The following is a 23,833-nucleotide window of genomic DNA, read 5'->3' on the forward strand; positions in this document are numbered from 1 at the left end:
AGCAGTGAAAATCACTGTCTTTTCTTCCAGAGGACCTGGGTTCAATTCCCAGCACTCACATGTAGCTAGCTAGCCTTCTGTGATTTTCATTCCAATGGAACTATCTATCAGTTTCTTCTGGTCTCTATGGGCCCTGCATGGACTTGACGCCCAATCATACATGCAAGCAAAACATCCATATGCATAAAATAAAAATAAATATTCATGCTGGCCTGGAACTCACTATGGAGCCCAGGCTGGCCTGGAAATTGCTTATTTGGTTTGCTTTGCTGGATTTGTTTGTTTGTTTTCCAGGGGAGGGGGTGTTCAAGTCAGGATTTCACTCTACAGCTCTGGCTGTCCTGGGACTCACTATGTAGACTAGGCTGACCTAAAGCTTACAGAGATCTGCCCACCTTGGCATCCTGAGTGCTGGGATTAAAGTTGTGTGTTGCTTGCCCTTAAACTCACAGAGATCCTTCTGTTTCAGTTTTTCACGTGTTGGAATTACAGGCATGTGTGTCCACCATGAAGTTTTCTTCTCAACAGCACATGAAAACAGCAGTGTTCATGACAACATCTTCTCCATCTTGGAGACTGGATGGTTCCCTCTGTATTCTTGACTTATCTTTGTCCCTAAAACCTCACTTCTTCCACCAGGCATGGTGGCGCACGCCTTTAATCCCAGCACTTGGGAGGCAGAGGCAGGCGTATTTCTGAGTTCGAGGCCAGCCTGGTCTACAGAGTGAGTTCCAGGACAGCCAGGGACACACAGAGAAACCCTGTCTCGAAAAGAACAAAAACAAAAAAAAAAACAACAACAACAACAACAAAAACCCTCACTTCTTCTGAAAAGCTTCTGTGGCCATACACTTTAGACCAGAGTGACAAGCATAAATGTTCATAGGGAATAAACAAAGTGGACCCGAGCAAGTGTTTTGCTATAGGGACACGTGGGCCGTGACATTTGTAGAGTATATACTTCTGCTTGGCTCCAAGATGGTAATGAACACAGTGGAAGACCTCAATGTTACTGAATCTCTAAAAATTTAGGCGTCTAAACTGTTAGGTAAAACATTTTGGCTTTTAAATGTTGGCAAGTCAGGAGTGCAGGTAAATTTATAGTCTTTGACAAGAACAAATAATTTTTGCATAGTGAGGGCCATGTGTAAAAAGATAAACAAAGACCTACGGTGGCATGTGCCTCTAGTCGTAGCTCCTGAGAGGTAGAGGCAAGAGAATCTTAAGCTTTATGGCCAGCCTGCTACATGAGGAGACCCTACCTATCTCACAAGACAAGAAGAGTAGAGCAAAGTCAGCCCGCCGCCAAGGCTCTGTGTCATCTGCTTAGTCCTGGGTTATTTTGGAGAAAGTAGCAGTATCTGAGTCATCTTGGCAGACTGGGAAAGATGTGCCACTGTGGGTAAGCCCCTCCGCCCAGAGCTCCGATTTCCTCTTCTGCAGACTGGGATGCACTCAAGGGTTCCCAACAGATGTCCATCTAAGTCCAGCACAGCTTCAGAAATGCTCTCTGGAGCTGGGGAGTGGCGGAGGGACCCCGAGGCTTGCAGAACGACAGCTGAGCCTTTGTTCTGTTTTCCTCCCTGGGATTTTTCTTTGCTTTTTCTGTTTAAAATCCTGGACTTCTGCCAAAAGTTTAAAAATAAAATCTGAGAAGTGTGTTTTCGTAAAGTTTGACGATCTGCGTTAGCTGCACAGCTCCACTGTAAGGTGTTACCAGCTTTTCTCCGTTTGTCTAAAGCTGCTTGTTTGCTCCCAGTTGTCACTGGGTCTCTACAGATAAAGGAGTCGTCCTCAGACATTACAGGGAGGGCCTACGGTACAGTTGAGTGTTAGAGCAAGGGCAAAGACAGGATGTACGCCCACATATACAGGCATACATGCACCCATGTGCATATACCACACACACCATGTGCATACACTACACACACCATATACACATGCATCCTTGCACAAACATAAACATGTGCACACAGACACACACAGAGAATTATAGAAAGATTCTGATACATTAGTTTATCAGATTTTGTTTTTACATCTCTTTTTTACATTTGTTTGTTTATTTATTTTTGAGAGGTCTCATCATGTAGCCCTGGCTGTCCTAGAACATCCTATGTAGACAAGGCTGGCCATGAACTCACAGAGATCTGCCTGTTTCTGCCTCCCTGGCTCCCCAGTGCTGGGATTAAAGGCATGCAACTAATATGCCTAGCCTTTTTTTTTTCCGGTGAACAGATATGTTCTTATTTCTAGTGTTATAGTCCTTATGAATAATGTAATCATATCTGCTACCGAAAAGCTTTCCTGGCCATTTATGGTGATGTAGCTATAGTTCCTGTTACTTAAGAGGCTTAAATCCAGGAGTTTGGGGCCAGTTTAGGAAACAGCAAAACCCTGTCAAAACAAACAAATAAAACCCACCATCAACAAAAGAAAAACAAACTCACTAGCAACAGAGCCTTGTTGAGTGTGTATGACTTCATAAAGCCCACCGACATTGCCCAGGGACCTCCAACCTCCAGTCACTCAGCTCAACTGACACGAATCTGAGTACAACTAATTCATTTCAAAGTGTTATCTTTGAGGTCAGATGTAGTGGCCCCTAGCCTATAATCCCGGCACTTAGTAGGCCCACAGCAGGAGCATCTGAAGTTCAAGGCTCATCTAGATTACACGTTTAAAAAAAAGAGCTCTAATTCGTTGATGACAGTATATGATGATTATGTAGAAGATTCAAAATAATAACCACAAAAAAAGGCAATTTTGTCTTTTTGTTGTCAAGGCAATTTTGTCTTTTTGTCGTCGTCGTTGTTGTGATAATAGAGAAACTAAGTCTGAGTGAGGTCCAGGCTAGCCTGGACCACTGAGACTGGTCCACCATGTGTTCCTCAGGCTCCCTCTAAGGTTGCTGGTAACTTTGAGAAGTCAGGTGGCCTGAGGACTCCTGTTTGAAGCTGTCTTCAGATCCTCTAGCAAACTGCTTTCAACTCTGGCTTTCCAGAGCTTCTTAGCTACAGAAATTGCCTTGAATGGAGGCTGCTAACACACAGCTCTTATTGTTCGCTGCCCTAATCTCAACCGATCAGAGGATCCGTGAATTTAAATTGCCCTTTCGAATGACCTGGATTTTTTTTTCCAGTGGGAATAAAAGAACTTCAGATGTGGAATGGAATCTGTTGATTTTCTAATGTTCCTGCTGAGTTTCTCCTGATGTAAAGAAACCTGGTTTTCCACACCTACTTTAAGGGGTTCAGGGTCCCTAGTGGGACTATGTGTGGAGACAATGCAACACAATTATTGATTACAGGACTTTTTTTTTTTTTTAACTTAGCACCTTGCTGAGGAATAATAAGCTAAGGCTGGGTGAGGGAAGCCTACCCAGTACCTTTCTCCAGCTGCTAATCTCCTAGCATGTAGCAGCCCTAGGTAGGGCAGGGCGATGCAATTTGCTTTCCAAATTATTACCTTCCATTTCATCCAGTATCTTAATTAATGTGCTACACACAGAGACAAGGGTCTCACTATTTAGCCCTGGATAGTCTGTAGCCTGTTATTTCAACCAGGCTGGTCTCAAACTTACAGAGTTCCATCTGCCTCTGTTTCCCAAGTGCTAGGATTACGGTGTGAGCTATCATTCCTGCCTGAGATACCCCTATACCACCATCGTAACTTTAAGGAATGTCCTTTGTCCTGTTGGTTGCAGTTGGGTCTTCACTGTAGTTTAGTTTCTTCCCTTGTGAGTGGATGGTAACATCAGGGGCTCAATGAACTGAAGAAGCCTAACCTCACATCCAGCAAACCCAAATTCCAGCCCAGTTTTCTTTCCCACTTTTATAAAACACTGCTGTTGGGTTTTCCTTTAAGTTCATCTCCAAGACAGAAGACTACTAATTTTCACTTGCACACTCTAGTACTTTCAGGGAATACTTATAAGCGTGTTTATGAGGAGCAGCGAGGCAGACAGCATAGGCGCTATTCTCACTTCCAGCGCGAGAAAACTTGCTGAGCAGTTAGTCAGTGACAGCTTGCGCTGTGGTTCAGCTAATGGTCTTTTCATCCTATAGCCTTTGCATTGCATTGCAATCCTCTGGCCTTTGGGGATTTGTTAGTTTGTTTATTGTTGTTTTGAGACAGGGTCCCACTGTAGGAACAGATAGGCCTGGCTGGCCTCTGAACTCAACCTTTGGCTAAGGCTAGCCTAGCAAAGCCTGAGACCCGTGATCTTCCTGCTCTGAGCTGAGGGATACCACAGCAGATTTGTCATTTGACCCTGCCACTCAGAACAGGAGAGTGGCTTCCAGTTTCTTTCCTTTGAAAGTCATTTCCTCCCTCCTGCCTCCCCCCTACCCAACTCCCTTTTGTCCTTTAGAATCAGGGTCTCATTCCGTAGCTCAGGCTGGCCTGAAGATCACAATCCTCCTGTTTGAATCCCGGGATGATAGACTTGCTTCATCTTGTGGAACACGTGGGACAAGGGTTCTGCCTGCCACTCAGCGACAGCCCTAAAGCGGCCTAGAGTAGTATTTTTCTCTCTTGTCTGCACAAGCCACTACATGCAGAGTTTTAACATCCTTATGACAAGGCCCATCACCCCTAGGTGTGGGTAGGGCATGAGTAAGGACAATTTTCAAGGTTCTCTGGAGATGTTATTATGCAGTGTCTTCATCTGTCTTCTGTTGCCATGGCAAAACATCTAACACCAGGTAATTTAATTTATGTAGAGATTTCTGTAGCTCAGGGTCCTGGAGGCCAAAGGCACAGCACTAGCCTACTTTGCCAACTAGCAAAGGTCCTCTTATATCATGATGTGGTGGTGGACATCACATAGAACAAATAAATTGGTCCATGTCTTTCTTGTAAAAACATCAACACTGTCATGGGGGGGTCATCCCTAAAACCTCATTTCATCCTACTTTTTTTGTTTGGTTGTTTTCCTTTTTGTTTTTCGAGACAGGGTTTCTCTGTATAGCCCTGGCTGTCCTGGAACTCACTCTGTAACCCAGGCTGGCCTTAAACTCAGAAATCCACCTGCCTCTGCCTCCCAAGTGCTGGGATTAAAGGTGTGCGCCACCATTGCCTGGCTCAACCAAATGTTCTTAACCACTGAGCCATCTCTCTAGCCTTTGTTGTTTTGTTTTTTGTTTGTTTGTTTGTTTTGTTTTGTTTTGTTTTGTTTTTGTTTGGTTTTGGTTTTTGGTTTTTTTAAGACAGGGCTTCTCTGTGTAGTCCTGGCTGTTGTGGAACTTGCAATGTAGACTAGGTTGGCCTCAAACTCAAAGAGATTAATTACCACTACCACCCTTCAAGAACTTTCAATAGAAGTGTCCAGTGTCTAGAGCTTGTTAAATGTCGGATATTTAGTTTTCCCTGATTCTGTGTCCAGAACATCAAACACGTTAGGCTTGTGCTGTGCCACCCAGACATCTCTCCAGCTCAGTGGCAGCAACGGCTGCTTCTGCTAGAACACTACCCATGTCTTAAGGAACAACTCATTCTGTGTAAAATACACATTTATGGAGCACCCGGGTACTGGGAATACTGTGAGAAACCACACCGGACCTGTTTATGCCTCCAGCTAATTTCTTTCTAGTAGATAGAGACAAATAATAAACAGATAATTAGGATGTGATAAGTATAACAAGGGACTAGGGCAAAGGAAGGCTAGTACCAAGTTCCTCCTAAGACCCAGGAGGTGGAGGAGGGGCGTCTAACGCTTCTGTAAACAAAGGAAAGCAGAGGAAATAGGTGGAGAGGCCCAGAGGAGACAGGCTGTGTACCTAAGGAACAGAAAAGACACAGGCTACTCTCCGTTATCTAGAAAGAGATTGGCAGATTGTGAGAAGTGGTAGCCCGACCTTTCTTATCATTTACACAAATGACTCAGTGTGTCCTTGCCAAACAATACACACTCTGCAAAGGAAGAGCACGAAGAAGCATCCTTCAGGAATCAGGGTACTGTGTGGCAGACAAGGACAATGTCGCCTTACTAGCCTAAGATTGCTGCTTATGAGAGACGTTTCGACATTAGGCTAAAGGGGAAAAATGCATTAGAAACTTGATACTCAGAGGATTTTGTCTAATCCCTTAGTCTTTTATCCTCTTGCCAACCATCACTTGAGAATAAGCTGTTAGTGTATAGGTCTATGAAAATACATGCTACCAAGCGTTGGGAGTATACCTCAGTGGTAGAGCACCTGCCTAGCACATATAAGACCCTGGGTTAAATTGTCAGCACTGAAAATAAAAAGTAGAATCCAGATTGTCAGTGAGGCAAACTGGCCCTAGACGTTAGGTCCTCTGATATAGATGTAGGTGATATAGATATATAGATGTAGATATAGATGATATAGATATATATCATCTATATGTACATATATGTGTATACATTCTCTCTGTGTATGTGTATATATATGCATATATATATTCCCCCCTCTCTCTATATATATATGTGTGTATATATATGTGTGTGTGTATATATATATATATATATATATATACACATCACCCCCACCAAGTTTTCCCATATCCTAGACTGATCTAAACTCCAAATGTAGTCAAAGTTTATTTTGGGCTTATTACCTGCCCCAAATTTCCAAGTGCTAGGATTATAATAGGCACATATCACTGTACCCAGTTTATGTAATGCTGGGGAATCTAACCTAGGGCTTCATGAATGCTAGACAAATACTCTACCAACTCAGCTATATTACTGGCCCCCTCAGGTATTCCTCCATCTCTGTCTTCTTCTACCTGTTTTTCTGTATTTCTGTGTCTCCATCTCTCTCAATCTCTCTGTGGTGAAAGCGGTTTTGGTAGTAGGGTCTCATGTATATGTAGCTCAGGCTGGCCCTTAACTTGCTAAGTAATTGAGGCTGCCTTTGAACTTCTGCTCCTCTCTCCTCTATCTCCCAAGTGCTGAGGTCACAAGCATGCACCTCCATATCCTGCTACATTGTAGTCAAGATAGCCCTTCTTTTTTGGGGGGGGGGTTCAAGACAGGGCTTCTCTGTGTAGCCCTGGTTGTCCTGGAACTCACTCTGTAGACCAGGCTGGCCTCGAACTCAGAAATCCGCCTGCCTCTGCCTCCCCAGTGCTGGGATTAAAGGCGTGTGCTACTACCGCCTGGCTTTTTTTTTTTTTTTTTTTTTTTGATAGCCCTTCTTAATCTACTCCATTCTAGAAAAAAATCCTGAAAGGACACCAATGGGACTTTTGGCTGTTTTCTTTAAAAGTTTATATTGTATCTTTTTAAATGTTTGTCTTGCCTGCATGTATGTCTGTGCACCACTTGTGTGCCCGGTGCCTACAGAGACAGAAGAGAGCATCGGATTCACTGGGACTGGAGTTATAGGAAGTTGTGAAGTACCATGTGGGTGCTGGAAACTGAACCTAAGTCCTTGGGAAGAACAGCCAGTGTTTGCTTGCTTGCTTTCTCTCTCTCTCTCTCTTTCTTTCTTTCTTTCTTTCTTTCTTTCTTTCTTTCTTTCTTTCTTTCTTTCTTTCTTTCTTTCTTTCTTTCTTTCTTTCTTTCTTGGGAAGAACAGCCAGTGCTTGCTTGCTTGCTTGCTTGCTTGCTTCCTTCCTTCCTTCCTTCCTTCCTTCCTTCCTTCCTTCCTTCCTTCCTTCCTTCCTTTCTTTCTTTCTTTCTTTCTTTCTTTCTTTCTTTCTTTCTTTCTTTCTTTCTTTCTCTTTCCTTCCCTCTCTCTCTCTCTCTCTCTCTCTCTCTCTCTCTCTCTCTCTCTGTCTTTCTTTCTTTGTCTCTTTGAGATAGGGTTTCTTTGTGTAACCCTGGATGTCCTGGAACACACTTTGTAGGTCAGGCTGGCTTTGAACTCAGAGATCTGCCTGCCTATGCCTCTCTAGTGCTGGGATTAAAGGCATGCATGTGACACCACTGCTCCGCTCTGAATATATGTTTCTAATCAGCTGCTTTGTATTATAGTCATTTTACTTTTAGGGGAAAAAAAAAGTCCTGGGTTTATATGTTTGTCTATTATTGAGACAGGTTCTCATATAACCCAAGCTGTCCTCAAACTTGCCATGTAGCCAGGATAACTTTGAATTTCTCATCCTTCTGTCCTCCTGGCTGCATCTTAAGAGTGTTGCAATGGCAGGCACGTGCCACAATGCCTAGCTGTATTAGGCAGTAGGGTTCTGGTCGAGGGCCCTGTGCAAACCAGGCAAGCATTCTACCAGAAAAATAAATTCAGTTTCCTTTAGACTTTTGCTTTGTTTGTTTGTCTATTTAAGAGCTGTCACTATGTAGCTCTAGATGGCCTATCTAGAACTTATTATGTAAACCAGGCTGGCCTTGAACTCACAGAGATCCTGCTGTCTCTGCCTCCAGAGTGCTGGGATTAAAGGCCTGTGCCACCAGGACCAGCTCCATCAGCTCTGGACCAAGTGGGTTAGATCACTTATGTTGTTAGTGATGACTCTTACCAAAATTAACTTCCAGGATGAATGAGCTGGTGTTTGCCTGCTTCATAAGATTATTTGCCATGAGGTCAGAGGACAGCATCTGTCATGCCCATGGTTATATCCCTGGCACCTAGTACTGCATCTGAATTACTAATAGTTGTGTTGAATGCATTCATTTCTCAAATTTCAGCCCTATTTTATACATCTAAATTCCTCTCTAGATGTAAATGCAACTTTTCCAACAGGAAATATATGACCCAAGAAGTATGTATGTGGTCTTAGTTGAAGCAAACTGCATAGGCAGGGAATTGGATACTCAGGGACATTTTATCAATGAAAGCAACCAAACTTCATTTTCCTGAAGACCTTCTAAGGGTAGGTAGGACAAGCAGCTGTTTATAGAAACTCAGAGTGTGAAATTTGAACTGTCACGCAGGATGAGGCTTTGAAGTGTATTCCTAGATAGAGGAAGGGATAAATCTAAATAAAGCTTAAGTGTTCTAAGATCTGTTCCTGATCAAATGGGTCTCTGAGCAAGAACCAGAAAAGCATCTCTCTGGCTGGACACGGCTTTTGGGTGTTGTTATTATCTTTCCACTCTAGACTAGAAAATAGCAACGCTAACTGTGCATGCTGGGTAATATGCTTAATCTACAGCTAAAAGTTTGTCTGCCCTCTGCTAGCTTATAAAAAAGCCTGGAAACAAAGTCCAAAGAGCTTTCTAGTGATATCCTTCAGTTCTGTCTAAGAAAAGCCCCGAGTTCCTCACTGAGTCAAGGCAATTTTACAACTCCCAGGGAGCTACTGGGAAATGAATGTTTAGTCACTGATGAGTCAACCAGACCCCTTTTTGGGTTCTTTCCCTGGCATAGAAGAATATGTGACTTGCTTTAGTTTAACAGATAGACATGATGTTATCTCCTATAATATAATGGAATAATATATTCAAGTTAGGACTCTACATAAAATATATATGAAGCATACTTTTATCATTAGTCAGTACTTATTATTAAGTAAAAGTACAATTTTTTTTTTGTCTTTTTGGGAGCTTTGGGATTTTGTTGTTGTTTTAAAATTTTTATTTATTTTATGTATATGAATGTTTTGGTACCTGTGGAGGTCAGAAGAGGAAGTCAGATCTCCTGAAACTAGAGTTATAAATGGTTCTAAGTCACTTTGTGGGTACTGAGAATTGAACCATGATCCTTGTTGGAAGAACCGCAAGTGCTCTTAACCTGCTGAGACAGGATTTGTCTGTAATCCAGGATGGCCTCAAACTAACTGCAATCATCCTGCCCCAGCCTCCTGTGGGTTCCAGGCTGCTTTTACCTGTGAGCATGAGACTTCTGGAGCCCATCTTTGGACGATGTACCAGGACTTTAGTTCGTTTGTTTTTTATAGCTGGGTAATGGATTGTATATACATTACCTCCATTTGTCTTTCCATCAGGTAGTGGGTGGTTGGATTATTTCCACTTTGGGATTATGTGAGTAAGTCTGCTGTGGACACTTGTGAACAGGTTTCTTGAGGGTATTTTTAATTTCTTCTGTATTGCAGGGGTCACATCATAGCTGTGTTTGGCTTTGGAAAGACATGTTTGGCAGAGTGGCTGCATCATTTACATTTCTACCAGCAGCATAAGCCATGCTGGTTTCTCCAGTGCTCCTGGCTCTCTTTATGATCATAGCCATTCTAGTGGGCGAACGTGGTTTTTATTTGCATCTCTCCATCATTAGGCGTATTTCTATGTGCACATTGGCTGTTTGTGTATATTTTTGGAGAAATGTGTATCCAGATATTCTCACCACTTTCCAATTCGGTTTCTGTATTCCAGGCATCCTCAAACTCACTATGTATGGAAGAGAGTCCTGGAGGTTCCTCCTCCTCCTCCTCCTCCTCCTCCTCTTCCTCCTCCTCCTCCTTCTTCTTCTTGTCTTGCTAATTGTTTCCATGGAATCACTAGTTAGATTTAATCATCCCACCACTTGGGTTTAAGGAAGAACTTCCAAAACTCACCCATATTTGCCAATACTAAAACAAACCTGAGCTGGGGGTGTTGCTCAGTGGTATATTACCTGCCCAGAGTGTATAAGGCCTTGGCTGTGACAGGGTTTCTCTATTTAGCACTGGTTGTCCTGGAATTTGCTATATAGATGAGGTTGGCCTCAAACTCACAGAGACCCTCCTGCCTTTCCCAAAAACCGTATTCCTTACTCCCATCAGCTTCTTCCAAATTACAGGTTTATCTCTTATACGCAGCATGGTCCATTAGGGTTCTTGGGTAGTTTGAGGTAGGGTCAACTTTCTTCTGTGAACCACACATGGTAGGGTTTATTTCTGGGCTTCTTGCTCTTTTCTGTTGATCCTTACATCACTACCACACTCTTTGTTTGTTTGTTTTTCGAGACAGGGTTTCTCTGTAGAGCCCTGGCTGTCCTGGAACTCACTTTGTAGACCAGGCTGGCCTCAAACTCAGAAATTCGCCTGCCTCTGCCTCCAGAGTGCTGGGATTAAAGGTGTGCGCCACCACGCCCGGCACTACCACACTCTTAATTACTATATCTTTAGAGAAAGTTTTGAAATCAGGAGTCTGGATTCTCTAACTTTCTTTCCTTTCACTGTTCCGCCTATTCCATAGTATGGAATATGACCTGTCTCAGGTCATATTTGCTTCTAGTCTGTTTTTCCTGCCAGGTTCTTAGCAAACTGTAGAAGGTAAAATCATTAGAGTCATGTGTAATAGTAGAAGACCTTCCTTGTCCCCTATTAGTGACACTGAGAAATTTATGTTTATTAATAAGCTCCGGGCATTGTTTCTGGGCAGGTTTTGAGCCTATTCTAACCTGACAATGCTGGCATGACCTACTTCCCAGCCATGTGGCCCAGTACCTGCCATCTTGGTCTGCCCCTGGCCTTCTTCTTTATTCCTGTGTGGAGACTCCTTGGCTACCAATTGAGACCCTCCCCCTGGCTGGGGGTGGGGGGCAGAAATTCCCCCCTTTTCCTCTCCTGCCCACTATCTGATGATCTTCTCTTACTGACCAACCAGAAGATGATGGCAGGAGAACAAGGTTTTACAAAATAGGGAGTCAGGAAATACTTCATAATCATGACAATACCAAACTCCCAACTGCCACCCGATCTCATTAGCAATTGAATACATAGTGCACCAAAACATCCCCCAACACTGGGGCCTGGGGCTTTAGCAGCTCTGACTTCAGGGATATTATCTTTAGATAAGCCAGGTATATTCTAGCCAAGATGTAGTCACTTTTCTCTTAACCTATAGAACATTGTTGGGGGTTGGGTATGGAGGCTCACACCTGTGCTTAGGAAACAGTACTTAGGAATCAGAAATTCAATCATCGTTAGTTATAGAGTGAATTTGAGTATAGCCTGGGTCAAGAGCATCTCTGTTTCAAAGAACTAAAAATTTGTGTGTGTGTTTGGGGGGGGGGGAACCCAGCTTTCTTGCTTCTGTAGGCAACTTTCCCAATATATTTCTCCCAGCAATGTAAGATCTGTCTTAGATCTATGTGTCTCTCAATCTTCGTTTCTATGGCAGAATGGGGCCCATCCCTGTACTCGAGCACTGGGGCGCTGGAAACATGGGCATCTCTTCTCAGGGTTTAGTAAAGGAAGTTCTAAACCTGCGTTTTCAAGTTTCCAGTGTGAGTGTTTCGGTTTACTCCAGAGTGAACGGGTCCTGGAAGGAGTTGCTAATGAAATCAGTTATATGTTTTTTCTTTGTCATTTACATTTGGGGAGGGTCAAGTCAGAGAAACCGGAAGTCTGATATGGAAGAGGTACATCTAGAGGATAATCGCTTTTCAAACTTACAGAAGAAGCTCACCAATTTGCATGGTGAGATTGTCTTTTGGAGACCTAAATTGAAATGTCGCTGTAGGAAATTCTACCTTCTAAGGTGTCAAACTAGTTACGCACTCCTTCAAAATAAAGGATTTTATAAACATAGAATAGGAAACTCAAGCTGAAGGCTGGATGCAGTGTAATGGTTTAGAAGTGTAGGTGTTGAGACCAGATAGTTCTGTGTTTAAATATTTCTGTCAATGACGCTGTAACCATGACAAATTCCAAACCTTCTTTGTGTATAAAATGGGAAAAAAGAATCCTTTCCTCATTGAGCAGTTTTAATGTCTCTCTCTCTCTCTCTCACACACACACACACACACACACACACACACACACACACACACACACACACAGTGTCACTGCATGGGCTTCCTGGCAATTTGGATCACTGTGTCCATCGCTGTGAGGCCTTTTTGCTTTGAGACACTGCTTAGGAATGTAGCTGTTCCTTCTTTTGAGTGGGAAGGGGTTCCTGTCCGGATCCCTTTTGACCACTACTTGGCTTTGGACATTCATGGCCTGATAAGAACGTTTTTTACTAGATTTTGATGTTGTTCGTGAGATGGCTCATTGCTAACATCAAGAGACCATGTTGTTTCACAATCATCCTCTGCTATATTTTGGGGGGAGTTCATCCCAGAAAGATCACTGACAGTACCACCAGGATTTAGTAAATAGGTGACCCTAGTTGTGATCTCAGCACTTGGGAGATAAAGGTGAGAAAGACTACAAATTCAAGGCTAGCCTCGCATACATAGCATAGCAAAAACCTGTTTCAAAAAACTAAACCAGAACAAACAAACAAAATCCAGACCAACACCACATTGAAAACCAGTCACTGAATAGCCAAACTAGGTATGAGTAGAACCTGTTGAAAAAGTTGTGGAGAGGGTGAACCCCATCAAAAGTTAATAAAATCCTGAAACCTTGATAGTTTAAGGCCAGCAAGGTAGGTGGTTCAGTCAGGTAAACATGATTTCTGACATGAGGTGGCTTCCCAGGTAGGAAAGAAGTGACATCCTGAGCTGGCTGTCCTGTGACTGCTACACACATGTAAGCTAATGTACACAAGTATACGCACACAAATATGTGTAGTGAGTTTTTTTTAAATTTGAACTTTAAGTTCACATATCATCAAAACACCAAAAAAGTAAATTAAAAAAAAAAAAAAAAAGCAAAACCAAAAAACACCAAAAGGAACTTGTTTGGTAAAAAGCATTGCAAAGTGTCAGCCTTACTGTGATGGAGACATAGAAAAACAGCCATAGGGATCGTGGGGGCTTTTATTACGGGAATAAATTCTACACATTTTTGAGGGCACTCACAGATTGTGAGCACAGTAATGTTGATAATTATTGATGTTTCTTAATTACTAGCTATACATAATTACCAGAAAGCTGTGTTCAAGAGACCATGAGTTTTCCATCAGATCATGGGAAGGAAAGTTTTCCTTTTCAAGTAGCTGAAAATTTTCATCTATATGGAGTAACTTTTGCAATGCCAGATAAATGGTACTGGCCTTAAATTTGACTCAAATTAAGTTCGCAAAATAGAACACAATACAAATAAGCAATGTAGGGAGTTGAGAGTTCCAAGGGCGTGACTGCGCATCTTAATTCTCCTTCAGTGAGGTTCTCGTTACTAAGTATCCTTTAGAGTAAGCACAGCTGTAATTGTAACCTTTCTGGCACCTTTTTCTCCCAGCTCCATCAGTATCTCAGCTAGGAGAACCATCTATTCTGGAGGTCATGAGTTCTCTCATTTAAAGAATGAGATTGCTTAGGTAGAAGATGTAGCTCTCGGTAGTGCCTGGTTAGCATGGGGAAGACCCTTTAAAATATTGGCTTCCGTGTTGACTCAGTTGGCAAGAGTGCTTGAGGCCCTACTTTGGCCACCAGAATCCACATGTTGAAAAGACAGAACTGAATTCTGCAAGTTGTTCTCTGACCATCACATACCCCCTCTCCCATAAAGAGATGTATATAACATTTTAATTAAAAAATTAACCAGTTCATCATGTATACCGCAACCGATTCTGGTTATGTACAAACCAGGTTGACAGTGTTCCTATATGGAACCTCAAATTCAGGAGATTTTGGTCCACTAAAGGATGCATGGTAAGTCTCACCCACACTGGATTTGAAAACACTAAGCAGCTTTGAACGAACATAGAGAGGTAGGTTTACCGAAGTTCAAACCTTCAGCATTTTGTCTATCTTGAACCTGAATAGTGATTTAAAAAATTAATTAGGTTATAAGGTCACTTCTGGGTCTGAAAGTAGAGGCTGATGGAATTTTAGAGCCGGAACGCTTTTAGAAGATCTGTCCAGCCTCTTCGTTATACAGAAGAGAAGACCAAGGCCCTGGGATACTTCGCGACAATGTAGGTCAGTCAGTTAATTAGTGACAGAAGGAACTCCTGTGTCCCAGCGCCTTCTGAAGACAGTGGTTTTCAAGTGCATTCTCAATTCCTGAACCAGCTTAGCACACCTGTCATTTATTTATGCAGTCCCTCTTTCGTTTCCCTTCCCCTTTCTAATGGCGATCCGGTACGTGAGCCCTGAACCTGGGGCAGTCTTCCCACTCGAGGCACGCTGTCGCGTAGATCAGGACTCGGTCCGGGCGCCTTTTCCGCAGCAGGTGCTCCGCACCTAGCTTTCTTTAATCGCTGCATCATCGGCGGCGGCCTTCGCCGGGCTCCCGGTTTTCACAGTACACCGCGTGTACCCGGGGACGTGGAGAGCACGGAGGACGTGGTGGGTCAGAGCCACGCCGCTCAGAAGGGCTTCCAGAGCCCACGGGAGTGACCTCGGCGCCGACCCCGCAAGGCCTCGGGCAGCCGGGGCGTGCCCGCGGGGCCTGACGTGGCGGGGCCTGACGTGGCGGCGGGGGAGCGGGTTCTGCACTGCCCCACGCTCCGGCCAGAGGGCGCCCGGCCCCAGCCCTTCCCCGCCCCGAGGCCGCCCTGGGCTGCGCGTGGAACCGCGCGGACCGCCCCGGAGCAGGGTAGCAACCCCGCCTCCTGCTGCCCTCCGTCGGAGGTCGGGCCAGGCGGAGGGGCGCGGAGCCGCGTGGGTATCCTCCTTTCTTGGGCAGCCCTAGCCGGACCGAGCGACGACCCGAGCTGCACCGGTCACGGCCGCCCCTGTGCGCCCGGGCCAATCAGCGGCGCGGTCACAGATATGCAAATGAGGCGCCGGTTGCTGCGGGAGTGCCGCTCGCAGGGGCTGGTGGGGTCGCGCTGGGGGAGTGAACCGGGCCAATCAGGCGGGTGCGTGGCGCGCGGGGGGGGGGCGGGGGCGGCGCCCCTGCTCGCCTCCCTCCTTCGCTCCCGGCCGGGCGCTGACAGGGGGGCCTGGCCGAGCAGCCGGTAAGTGCCGCCGCTCGGCGCTGCCGCCCGCCTCCTCCGGCGTGGGGAGGACACCCGGGGCGCAGCGGGACAGCAAACATTGCTCAACTGGTGGAGACTGGCGGGGGAGGGTCTGGTAGCCCGGTGGTCGCTGGAGGCCGCCCCCGCCCGGCCGGCCGCGCGTGTCAGTGTAAGAGGGCGAGGCGGGGGGCGGCGGGGAGTCTTAGCGGTGGCGGTGAGTACATGCGCCTCCCCCCACCCACCCGGGGACCGGGCTCCCCGCTCTTAAGGGGCGGATGATTGGGGCTAGGGGCCGGGGAGGGGGGCGCTGCCCGCACGTGCAGCCGGGCACACCGGGGCCCGCCCGCCCGCCTGTCATGGCTGCAGCGGTGCCCTCGCCCCTAGTCCGGTACCCCGGGTCGGGACCCGCCGCTGCGCCTGTTGCTTGGGCCGGAGGTGAACCCCGGTGGGTCGGGCGCTGCTCCTGGCCTCCCCCAGGGTCGATCCCCGCCTAGGCGCGGGCTTCCCTCGTCTGGCAGCCTTGTCCCCCGCCCGGTGTCTCGCCTCGGTTACTCGTGACAGGGCGTCCCGCGCGAACAGTGGGGTCCCGGGAGCACAGCACGCCCTCAGCACTACCCTGAGCTTTGCCTCTGGGTCCCCTTTACCGCCTTCCCCCACGCCCGGGAGGCCACCTTGAGGGCCTCTCCGCGTCTGCAGCGGGTCCCCGCCTGCCAGTGCTGCTGCTTTCTCGGAGTCTGTCAGGGTGTGGGACGTGTTGGGTGGTTCCAAGGCTCTCCTCGCGGACATCCATCCCGAAGCCAAGCACGGACCCGGAAAGCCTGTGTGTCTTCCTGGCCTGTCACAGCTGCCAGCTCATAGAGTGATTTGCTTGTTCCTTTTTTGGTTTTGGTTTGCCTGGTAAAAAGGGAAAGCAAAAACTTTTCAGGACAAAGTAGATGCGAATTAAAGTTGTGACACAGTCGAGGTATTAACAGTGCTGCACGGTTACTTTTCTGGGGAGCTTGCTCCTGACCCTAAGGTGACTTTTATCCATTTACCTGATCTTGCCCTATGCAATAAAGTTTATTAATAAAAACCACCATCACACTGGGTTGGAGAGATGGCTCAGAGGTTAAGAGCACTTACTGCTGTGTTTGTACCAGAGTTCAGATCCCAGCACCCAAATCAGGCAGTTCACAGACATGTGTAACTCCAGATCGATGTTGATTTGTGGACACCTGCACATGCAAGTGTACACACACACACACACACACACACACACACACACAAATAAATATTTTAAATATTTTTAAAGTTTTATTTTATGCATATGGGTATTTTGCCCGCACAGACACAGATAGATAGATAGATAAATAGATAGATAGATAGATAGATAGATAGATAGATAGATAGATAGATAGATATGCTCGTGCAGCCTTGCCCCCTGTCTGCTGTCTCACTTTGGTTACTTGTGACAGGGCGTCCCGCAAGAGCAGTGGGGTCACTGGAGCACAGCATGCCCTGGAACTGGAATTACAGACAGTTGTAAGCTGCCATGTGGGTGCTAGGAACCTGGCTCCTCTAGAGCAACAAAAAGTACTCCTAACCCCTGAGCCACTAGAATTACTATTGGGAGTTAGTTTTCCAGTTTTGATGCCACTTTTTATGACTTCAGTTCTCTAGTCCTTTGGCTTATGATTTGAACAGAAAATAGGGATTGTTTTATGTAATGTTACTCTACCTAAATATAACTGTACAATCGTTTTTGAGAGAACCAGGAAGTCTGCAAACACGTGCATACACAGAATACAAACTTTAGAGGATTTCCCATTTGGAGAATCGGACAATGTTTTCAGCTAAAGGATGCCCACAGTGTTTCTCTTGAATTTACAACACTTGAATTTAGATAACCCCTTTTGCTAACAACAGGTAGCATAGAGCCTTAGGCTGGATGTTGGATAAACGTTTCATGATATTAACCTATTCCTCTGAGCATCTTAACCTATGTTTTATGTTCCAAAAGACTTCTGTTTCTAATGTGGCTTTAAGAATTCACACTAGCCGGGCAGTGGTGGCGCACGCCTTTAGTCCCAGCACTTGGGAGCCAGAGGCAGGCAGATTTCTGAGTTTGAGGCCAGCCTGGACTACAAAGTGAGTTCCAGGATAGCCAGGACTACTCGAAAAAACCAAAAAAATAAAAAATAAATAAAAAGGAATTCACACTAGCTACAGTGAACAGAACTTTAATTTTTCTCACTGACTTTAGTAATTCACTGGTTTGTAAGTGGTGGCATGGGCCTGTAATCTTAGCACTGGAAGGCAGAGGCAGCAGGGTCTCTGTAGATGAAGTGGGTTCCAGCCTAACTAGGACTACATAGCAAGACCTTGACTCAAAACCAAACAACCCCAAAATTTCCATTAATTTCCAAAGTATTGTCATGTGTCCTTTTAGTTTCCTTTGAACTACAGACTATGTAACAGGGACATGAAATGCAATAGGGAACGAATTCAGAAGTAGTTAATAGTAACTTTATCATACTGGAATAATAAATATCTAGGGAAAGTGGATAGTGTAGTAAAAAGACATGTCGCCCCACCCCCACCCCCAGCTCTCCCACATACCATCCTGTGATTGAGTAGAAGATGGTGTTTTAAAGGCTATTAGAAAATACCAGGGAGCTGGGGTGCCAGTAAAGTCCTTTTCTTGGAGGACTTGTTGGGGAGAATGAGTTTATTCTGTCTTAACTAGCTGTGTGACTATAGTTAGGTGTCTTGACTCCTGTCATCTCTAGTTTCTTGGATGCCACAAGTAGTAGCATAAACGATTAACTCTCAGAACTCAGGTGGTAGAGACAGGTGGATCTCTGAGTTTGAGGCCAGCTTGTTCTACATAGGAGTTCTAGGTCAGCCAGGGATACATGATGAGATCCTAAATCAAGAACAAAGAAAAAGCCGTTTCCCCTAGCTTTAGAAGTTTAGGATTCTGTGTATCTCATGACATCTATCATCTGAAAACACACACATACATACACACAAACACACAAGCAGAGAAAGCATTTTGTGTTAAGAAAAGGCAAAGGTTTAAAAACAGATAGTATAGTTGGTTTTCTCACACACACAATTTTTTTTTTTTGAAAGAAAACTCTTGCGTCAGTAGGTATGCATCAAGGTAAGAAAGTATTACCTTTAGCTGGACGCGGTGGTGCACGCCTTTAGTCCCAGCACTTGGGAGGCAGAGGCAGGCGGATTTCTGAGTTCAAAGCCAGCTTGGTCTACAAAGTGAGTTCCAGGACAGCCAGGGCTACAGAGAAACCCTGTCTCGAAAAACAAACAAGCAACCAACAACAACAAAAAGTATTACCTTTGATAAAAACTATAGAAAAACATTATGATGAATGAAATAACAGAATTTTCACCTTAGAAGTGTCTTGGGTGACTTTTATCTCAACTTCAATGCTCACCCAAACAGGATCTTACTATCTGTCTGTCTGTCTACCTGTCTGTCTACCTATCTATCTGTCCTAGAACTCTCTAAGTAGACCAGGCTGCCTCAAATTCACAGAGATCTGCCTACCTCTGCCTCCCAAGACCTGGAATTAAAGACATTCGATACTATACCCAGCTTCAACTCTTCATTTAAAGCAATTGAATGCACTGTAATAGAAGTTGTGTCCTGGGTGGTGGCGCATACCTGTAATCTCAGTGTTGGGGAGACAGAGGCAGGCATACTTCTGAGTCTGAGGCCAGTCTGGTCAACAGAACAAGTTTCAGGGCAGCCAGGGCTACACAGAGAAACCCTGTCTCAAAAAGAAAATGAAACAACTCCCCCCCCCCACCAAACCAAAATATAGCAAATCAATAAATCAATAAATTGGCAATTTGTATGTCCTACTTGTGTATGTGAGTACATGTATAAAACTGAGGTTTTCTATATTATCCAAACTAAGTTCAAACCCATGATTTGCTTGAAATAACTGGCAGTAGTGTCGTGTGCCAATGTGCCAGGTTTCCTACAGATTGTGTGTGTCTGTAGTGCTAGAGATCAGATGGGCCTTTTACATACAACACATGTACTGTACCACTGAACTGTTATTTCCTAACTCAGTCTCCTCTTAATTTTTCATGTTTTGAGACAGGGTTTCTCTATGTGCTGGAATTTGCAAGATCCACTTTACCTTTGTCTCATAAGTGCTGGAATTAAAGGTTTATGCTACCATGCCCAGATAATAAGATACATCTTTAAAAGATACATTTTTATTATTTCATTTGTTACAGAATCTCAATATGTAATCTTGGCTATGGGGGAAACTCATTATATAGACCAGACCGTCTTGAACTCTTCTTTCTGCCTCCCAAGTGCTGGGATTAGAGGCCCAGGATCATGCTCATTGTGTGTGTTTAACTTTTAATTTTTACTTGGTGAGTATGAGTGTTTTGCCTATATGTTTGTATGTGTACCATATGGCTGGTTGGTGCCTGTGGAGGTCAGAAAGCATTGAATCTCCTAGAACTGGGCTTGTGGGTGATTGTGAGATATAATGTGTGTGCTGAGACTCCAGGTGCTCTGAAGGGCAGCAAGGGATCCACAGTCATCTCTCTATCCCCTTTAAACGATTTTAGGTTACATGTATGAGGATTTTTCCTTTATGTATATTGGGGTACCATATGTGACATGGTAGCATAGGTGTCTAGAAGAGGGAGTCACATCCCCTGGAACACTGAACTACCCTGAGGATGCTGGGAGCTGAATCCAGGTCTTAAATTGCTGCAAGTGCTGTTAACTACTAAGCCATGCATCTCTCTAATGCTAAGATTTTTTTAAAAAATTTTTTTGTTTTGTTTTGTTGTTTTGTTGTTGTTGTTTTTTCAAGACAGGGTTTCTCTGTGTAGCCCTGGCTGTCCTGGAACTCACTCTGTAGACCAGGCTGGCCTCGAACTCAGAAATCTGCCTGCCTCTGCCTCCCAAGTGCTGGGATTAAGTGTGCCACCACTGCCCAGTGCTAAGATATTTTTTAAAAGGAAATAAAAATAGCTGAAGTATTTGATCTAGTGGAGATTTATTTTTTCAGGTAACATATAATAATTAAAAGTATATAGATAAGAATATAGAAAATGAGGCAGTTGGTCAGAGTAAAAGTATGTTGATGAGTGTTTGAAAGGTTTAAAAGAGAAATTGAAGAAGAAGAAAGTTATCAACATTTTACAGAAAGATTTGAACCCTTTAAAGTTTTTAAATTATAGCCTCAGCACAGAAGATAGATTACTTACATGATACAAGATTTAGCCTTTTTACACGAACGTCACCAATGAGAGTTGCTGGTTAACTATCTTTATAACTATTTTTGAGAACTTGGTACCTCTGTTTACTTCCTTACAGGGGAGGACAGAAGATGGCTTCATGTTATAGCTTTCCACCTCTTGGAACTTAACCTGTGTTGAATACTCAGGTTTGAATCTACCTTATAAACAGAATCATCTCTTGTTATTGTGACTCTTGAGACTTCTTCCTATTATACATCCTCATTATACAAGTGTTTCACTTGCTGGATGCACCACGCATGACCTCTTGACTTTGTGGTAGCTGTAAGTTTTCAGGAACGTTTTTGTTCCTCCTTTTTAGAAACAAATGGCACTGGGAGAAAGGGGGAATGGGGGGCTGCTGCTGTGTCTGTCCTTTCCATGCCAGTGGATTTGTGTCCACTCACTCATGCAGCAGGTTTATTGTTCTCCCTTAATTCACCGAATTATCACATTAAGCAATAATATACTAAGTGACTCTTGCCTTCATGAGACCTACAGTCTAGTAGTGGTACATCATTGTAAAATGAAAATTGTTTTGGTGAACCCAGTGAAGAAAAACATTGTTACGAGACATGGTTATAAAGGATCTTAGCGTTTGTAGTTACAGAGTGTTCCAGGTAGTGGCAGTTAACTTAAGCCATTAAAAATGAGGAGCCAGAGGATAAAAAGAGAAGAAACTTTCTATGAGAAGGAAAAATGTGCTTGACGATTATGAGAAAAAAAAATTCTTTTTTTTTTCTTTTCTTTAAATACTGTTTTGGAGCCAGGTGTGGTAGCATATTCCTGTAATCCCAGAGCTTGGGATGTGGGGACAGGAAGATCCAGAATTCGTGGCTAGTTTTGACTCCATAGAAAGTTTGAGACCAGCCTGGGATGCTACATACGTGAGACCTTATTTTAGAAAGTCACTTTGAAAATGTGTTTGTTGGAGGAAGGCAGTAATGAAAGCAATGACATTGTGTGACTAGTTGTTGAAGTGAAGCAGCCTGGTGGCTGCTACTGTGGTAGCCGGTGTATAAAGATGCTGTAAAGTAAAAGGCTATACACCTTCTAAGTGTGTTATAAGTGTTCTTTACTGATGCATGTATTTGAGAGAAATGGAACAGCTGATAAACTTTGGGGTGGGGCAGGTCGGGAAGTTTCTTGATGTTAGGAAAGGCATCAACAATCGTTTCATTGTCGATTTCTGGCTTAAGGAACAAGATGATGGTGTGTGATTTGCTGAGATGAAGATGATGAGTGGAAGAAAGGGTTTGGCCAGAAATTGAGTTTCGAACATCATCTGCAGACCAGTGCTTCAGAAGGTTGAGTCTGCCTTTATGTGAATGGCAGGTGCATAGGGACAGGTCTAATGTATGTGTGAGACTGCAGTAAGAGCCCATAAAGGGTTGGTTTGGGTTTTTTGTTTTGTTTTGGTTTGGTTTTTTTGTTTGTTTTGGTTTGGTTTTTGTTTTTTCTGTTGCTTGTTTTTGAGATTTGTATATTAAGACAGTCTCATCTGACTGGCCTGGAACTCATTATGTAGACCAGACTGACCTTGAATTCACTGTTTTAGCTTCTTGAATGTTAGGGTTACAGGTTTGCACTACCACACTTGGCTTTTTCAGAGAGTATGTTTTGTAGAAAGAAGAAGCAACATTCATACTTATATTAAAACTTGATAACTAGGGCCTGGGGACATGGCTTAGCAGTTAAGAGCACTTACTACTCTGCCAATGTAGTTTGGATTCTAGTACTTACATCAGGCAGCTCACAAATGCCTGCAACACCAGCACCAAAGGAGGCTGGCCCACTTCTGGCCTCCACGGGCACTTGCATATACACGTGCGCACACACACACACACACACACACACACACACACACACACACACAGAGAGAGAGAGAGAGAGAGAGAGAGAGAGAGAGAGAGAGAGAGAGAGAGAGAGAGAGAGAGAGAAAGAGAGAAAGAGAGAAAGAGAAAGAGAGAGAAAGCTAAATATATCCTAAAATAAATTCTTTTTAAAGAATCATAACTAAGATGATCTCTAACAAATATACTATAGTTCTTGAATGCTTGCTTTAAAAAAAAAATATATATATATATATATATTTTTTTTTTTCTGAGATAGCATTTCTCTGTGTAGCCCTGGCTGTCCTGGAACTCACTGTATAGACCAGGCTGGCCTTGATCTCAGAGACCTTCCTGCTTCTGCCTCCCTAGTGCTGGGATAAAAGACATGTGCAACCATCACCCAGCTGAACATTCTTTAAAAATTTAAATTATAAGATTATATTAAATATGAAGTTTTGAGGGCTCAGTGGATAAAAGCACTGACCACCAAAACTAAGAACTTGGATTCAGGCCTCCAGAAGGACAGACTCTTGTGAGTCACCTTTTGCTTTCCATCCTTGCCTAAAGTATAAGGTGGACAGCAATAAATGAATACTTGAACTTCTAACCTCCATACTTGTACATGTGAGTATGCACACACACACACACACACACACACACACACACACACACACACACACACACGTATGAACATACACATATACATCAATGATTAATAAAATTATTATGAGAATGTTTAAATGTTATAGCAGTCCTGTGAAAAATTTATTATTTGTGTGTGTGTGTGTGTGTGTGTGTGTGTGTGTGTACATGTGTACCTTTGGAGATCAGAGTACAGCTTTGTGGAGTTAATTCTTTCATTACACCTTTATATGCAAGCCCACCAAAGAGATTTCAGACTAGATTTGACATCCCTCTTCAGCTTTCCAGTTGAACCAACTCTGAGATACAGAAAAATTGCTTTGCTTTAGGTCTAGGTATTAGGGAAAACTTTGAGCTATTTTTTAATTTAATGCTTCCTCTGTTTATCTAATATACAGTATATTTACTGGTTTTA

At 43.9% G+C, this 23,833-nt stretch overlaps 1 protein-coding gene across 12 annotated transcripts in view; it reads left to right on the forward strand.

Annotated features, from left to right (window-relative positions):
• Nucleotides 1–23,833, forward strand: part of Chd9 (chromodomain helicase DNA binding protein 9) — a 226,215-nt gene that overhangs the window by 64,670 nt on the left and 137,712 nt on the right. The window contains exon 1 of one of the 12 annotated variants that reach the window (XM_011248274.3): nt 13,565–15,664. The exons of 8 other annotated variants lie outside the window; for them this stretch is intronic. The gene's annotated coding sequence lies outside the window, so the exon portion shown is untranslated. Of the gene's footprint in view, nt 1–13,564; nt 15,879–23,833 lie in introns of those variants that run through there. 3 more of the 12 variants (XM_011248275.3, XM_006530569.3, XM_030243238.1) reach the window with 3 other exon arrangements.

This window comes from Mus musculus, chromosome 8 (genome assembly GCF_000001635.26).
Source record: "Mus musculus strain C57BL/6J chromosome 8, GRCm38.p6 C57BL/6J".
Lineage (NCBI taxonomy): Eukaryota > Metazoa > Chordata > Mammalia > Rodentia > Muridae > Mus > Mus musculus.